The following is a 5,515-nucleotide window of genomic DNA, read 5'->3' as shown; positions in this document are numbered from 1 at the left end:
AAGGGTGGAGCCCAGGGACTGACTATAAACTTTATACCTAGACACTGACCTTCAGAGTTCAAAAGAACTTGTGTGATCGAACCTGAAGCTGGCTGGACAGGTGGACCCCTTCACAGACAGTGAAATGGCAAACTAATCAAATCCTTGTTGACAGATTCAGTGAACTGTCCTGTTGGTGTTCTGGCCTGCAACAGCAAATAACTGGAATGATGCTGACATACCGAATAACCATTGGTTGTTGTCAGTCTTTCACTTCGTAACTTTGACAAATATAAACTTGACAAGCATAAGCTCAAGCAATATAACTTTGACCAGTATTAGCTCAACCTGTATAAACTTAACCTCCATGACTTCAACAAGTATTGCCTCAACCAGTAAACTTTAACCACCATTACTGCAATCAGTAAATTAAGACACCCCAAAATGCTTCAGTCCGTGAGGTCCTGTTGAGTGTAGTCGTGGTGTCAATCAGTATACCTATGGCTATTCTAATTTAAGACAGCATAACTGCAACCAGGAGAGCTTTGGCCAGTATAACTGAAAACCCGTTACTGTAAGCTACTTAAATGGACTGTGGGCGGTACGGCGACACAGTGGTTAGCACTGCTGCCCCACAGCGCCAGGGACAGGGTTCAATCCTGGCCTCGGGTGACTATCTGTGTGGAGTTTGCACATTCTCCCCGTATCGGTATGGGTTTCCTCCGGGTGCTCCGGTTTCTTTCCACAATCCAAAGATGTGCAGGTTAGGTGGTTTGGTCATGTTAAATTGACCCTTAGTGTCCAGGGATGTGTAGGTTAGGTTAAGGGGTTATTGGGATAGGGCAGGTAAGTGGATTTGGTGGAGTGCTTTTTCAGAGGGTCGGTGTGGACTCAATGGGCCAAATGGCCTCCATCTGCGCTGTTGGAATTCTCTGGCCGGCGCAGGCATGATGGATTGAAGGGTCTCTTTTTATTGTGCTGTAAAACTCTATGACTATGAAAGCTACCAAAGAGTGCACAAACACACAGGAAATCTAAATTTTCTTCCTGATTCTTCCATAACTGCCCTGTGTTACGGGAGCTGCATTTTCAGAATCCCAAAATGTATCATGGAGTTCAACCAACCTCTCCCTTTAATGTATTGTTGCTTTTGAAGCACACAGCTTGTTCTCCAGGTGTGGTATTACAATTATGGACACTGGGGTTTTTAAACACAAAACAATGTTTATTCCATGAATTCAACTTAACCTTTTTAAATAAACATTGGATCCCTTAACACCCCTTACTTCAAAGATAACCCCGAAAAAATGCAACACTAAATAATCCCTCAAAATGTTCCTTCAAACCTCCAAAAGACTTAACACCTTTAAACAGAAACACATCAGGTTAAAGACATTACTATTATGAGTTTTAATCACCCAAATGATTCAAAGATAGTCTTTCATGGCAGAGATCACAGCAGAGCCAGCTCACTGCAAACACAGACACACCCAAGCTCTTTTTCTCAAAACTGAAACCAAAACACTGCAAAATGGCTGAGCTAAAAACCCAGCTCCACCCACACTCCGACATCATTTCAGTAATATGAGCTGCTCCATTTCTTAAGGGTACATTGCTTAAACATCCATTTCTTAAAGGTACTCTCACATGACACCTGTCATCCCAATGATATCTACAAAGATAAATTTTTATTCTTGCCAACTGCATTGCCATGGTTTTGAATCCCAATTTTGCTCAACCCAAGTTTGTCAGTTCTACATTGGATTGCCAGACTGGCTCGCATTCAGATTAGCTGGAGCTGAAAGAAGGTATTCTGTGATGGACCAGTTTACCCTGGTATGGAAGACAGTGAAACAAGTGTCAGCGGGATTCTCCATTCCTGAAACTAAGTGTTGAAACCTGGGCAGGATTCATGGACTTCCACAACAGCAAAACTGGCACCGTCCCTGGACCGATTTAGCGACTGTGGAGGTACTAGCACTGGCACCATGTGAAACACCATCAATTCAAGTGAGAAACGGTACGGGATTGATGCTCAGGCAAGCTGCAGCCGCATATACACATTACTCTCCCATACACTCATCCCAGCCGACAAGATGGCACTGGTTGCAATGGAGCGCGCCCATTCAGCTGAAGGGTCGGCTGGGGCCAGAGGGCACCTAGAGAGAGGGGGACCCATATAGCCTGTGAGCCTAAGTTCACAGTAGGCAGTCAGTGGCGTGCACAGCTGCATGGTTGACTTGCAGGCAGCAGCAATGCTCCATGCTCATCCACAGTGACCCCACCTCCTGGCCACTCCAGCTACTCCCCCCGGCCGCGGCATAGACCCAGTCAGCACCTGTTTCACAATTTTCAAAAACACAAGTGAACCTCGCCGCCAGAAATTCGTCCTAGTGGAGGTGGATCATTGCAGTGGCCCCGGAGAATACCGGGTCAGGCCCGTTAATGATATGCCAATGGCTTTTACTATACGTGCATTCTGGAATGCATTGACTCCGCTGTCGAGGCGATGGAGAATTGTGAGTTGGCATAAAACCAGCGCCCGCCACGATTTCTGTGTCAAAACCAATTCTCCGCCCAATCACGTTTCCTGATTCCGGCGTCAGCCGACGGAGAATCCCAACCTGGGTTTGTAAAGGATGACATGGAATATACAGCATGGAAACAGGCTTTCGGCTCTAGTCCACACAAACCTTTAAATGCCACCACTCCTAATTCCCTCTATTTCTTTCTCCCTCGTGTATGGGTCTTGATTTTGAATGCAGTGAGGATGCAAGAAGCAGGGAGACAGTGCAGTGCCCGTATGTGTAGCTTGGAAGGAACAAGAGAGAAATAAATCAACAACAAAGGCCAGGGTTTCTTTCCCCTGTTGGGCAGGGAAAATGGAGTAGCCTCCGACGGCAATGGCGGCTTTCTCTGTCACATTGTCGTGACTTTAAAAAAAGCTTCAATAATGGGTCCCACTACTTACTATTGGCAGGGCGGCCTCTGATTCGCCCTCCCTGCCAGCAAGCTAGAAAATCAATGATCCGGGGCATCATGTATAAAGGCTGTCCCACCGCAGAGCAATCAAACTGGTTCACCCTTGCAACCCCCCCTTCTGCACTGCCTGGACACTACAATGCTCAGGTCTCTCCTCTCTCAGCGCTGCACTCACCTGAGCTCCTTTGGGAGGTCTGCTCGCCAAGTGCATGCTTTCAGAAACCAGTTGGACTTCACGCCGGTCCGGCATTATGCCACCTTGGATGGATTTTTTGATGGGGCGAGGGGACGCAATTGGGTCATGTGTTCATGCAGACATAAAATGTGACTTTTTACTTCTCGCGATATTTTCCGCTCCTGTCACTGAACCCAGCCAGCACGAGTGAGGGTGGAAAGTTCCGGCCACAATTTCTGTGTGAGAGGTGTGAAAAGGGACAGCATGGTAGCACAGTGGTTAGCACAGTTGCTTCACAGCTCCAGGGTCCCAGGTTTGATTCCCGGCTTGGGTCACTGTCTGTGCGGAGTCTGCACATTCTCCCCATGTGTGCATGGGTCTCCTTCGGGTCCTTGGTTTCCTCCCACAGTCCAAAGATATGCAGGTTAGGTGGATTGGCCATATTAAATTGCCCTTAGTGTCCAAAAAGATTGGGTGGGGTTACTGGGATAGGGTGGAGGTGTGGACTTGGGCAGGGTGCTCTTTCCAAGGGCTGGTACAGACTCGATGGGCTGAATGGCCTCCTTCTGCGCTATAAATTCTATGATTCTATGAAAAGGCTAGATTATTTATGTGCAAACATCATGGCAGGATGATACATATCTAAGAATAAATAGATCCTTTGGGAAATGAGTAAAATAAAAAATAATGGTAATAATACACAGGCTTGAACAAACACTTTTAATCCATGCTTTCCCTTATTTGATATGATAATAAATGTAGATTCAGCAATGATACTTGGCTGAGGAGAATATTGATCATTAATGTTAGTACACTTCAAGTAGGGATGGGCTACTATATCTTCCATGTAAGTATCCTAACCATGGTCTCTTTAAAATGAAGGAAGCATGTGATAGAATTGCTGCTGTCAACACCTTATCCTGATTATTATGTACTTGGCACATGAAAGTGTATAATTAGCATGTTAATATCAATTCAGTGGGTGTAATTTCCATTTCATGCGTTCCTTCGTTCTGCTATCTCTTTCTGGGTCTTTTCTTCCACTGGTCCCAGTACAATCACACCGTCAGCCAGCTTCCATTCACTGTTTACTGAGAGCTGTTTTCTGGTCTCCAACACGGGCTGAGCTGTGAATGTAACAGATGGTGCCAGCATATTGTTCACTCTTTCTGACAACTTAATGTGGTAAAATGTCCCAGAGCATTTCACAGGAGTGATCATCAAACAACATTTGACACCGAGTCACATAAGGAGATATTCGGGCAGCTGATCGACAGATGGTTCAAAGAGGTAGATTCTAAGGAGGGGACTGAAGAAGGCAAGAAAGGTGCAGGGGGTTAGGGATGTAAATTCCAGAGCTCAGGGCTGAAGCAGCTGAAGGCAGGACCATCAACAGTGGATGAATTAAAATTGGGTGTGCGCAAGAGGGCAGATTTGGAGGAGCACCAGAGATGTTGGAGGGTTGTGGGGCTGCGTTACAGAGATAAGGAGGGGATGAGGACGACTCACCTATATCCTAAGAACAGATCATTCATATCACCATTGTGAGCTTCAGGCTTGTGCGAAGGTGATGTCGGAAGTGATGCAGTAGGAAAACAGCCCTTAAACTGCAGCAATGCAAATGTAAGTGGCCGTACTTATAGCCAAAAATAGTTTCAGCCTTCCTGAAGGCCGTAAACATATATAGTCCTAAAAAACAACTTGCACTTGTTTCACATGCCCTGTTCACATTATCCTTATTTCAGTGTTGCATTTTAGTTAGCATGTCAAGATGGGAAAAATCCATTTAGACATGTTAAAATCTCACCATGTCGGTTTATTTATTTAGTTTAAAATAATTTTTATTGAGATTTTTGAAAAATGTATAACAACAAAACAATAATAATAACAATAATAAACACCCCCCGGCACCCATAACAACGCATATAACAAACCCCCCACCCCCCCCCCCCAACCCAATAAACAACAAAATAAATTAACAATAAATTAAATTAACATAAACAATGCCCCCCTGAAAAACCCCATGTCGGTTTATTGATGACAAATGGAATCATTGAAAAATAATTTTTGAGGAATATTTGCTTGCCGTTTTTCTCAGTAACTGAAATTTCTGGAACAAAAAGTAAAGTCATTATATAGAACCATCTTTTTAAACTGCATTTTTCACAATAAGATGATTCAATTTATGTATTCACTTGTGTTTTGTGTCCTTTAATATCTTAAGACGAGTTTTACGTAGAAACCTCACCTTCTCCCAACACTTTAATCTGAAGAAGCATGTTGGTGTGAATTTGGCTGCTGGGGTGCAGGGGTGGGGTTTGGGATATTAAAAATAGGAGCGCATTCAAAAGGTGGCACCAATCTACTGACTTCTGGGTT

The sequence above is a fragment of the Scyliorhinus canicula genome, chromosome 1, assembly GCF_902713615.1.
Source record: "Scyliorhinus canicula chromosome 1, sScyCan1.1, whole genome shotgun sequence".
Taxonomy (NCBI): Eukaryota; Metazoa; Chordata; class Chondrichthyes; order Carcharhiniformes; family Scyliorhinidae; genus Scyliorhinus; species Scyliorhinus canicula.
Note: the sequence above shows the minus strand (reverse complement) of the source record.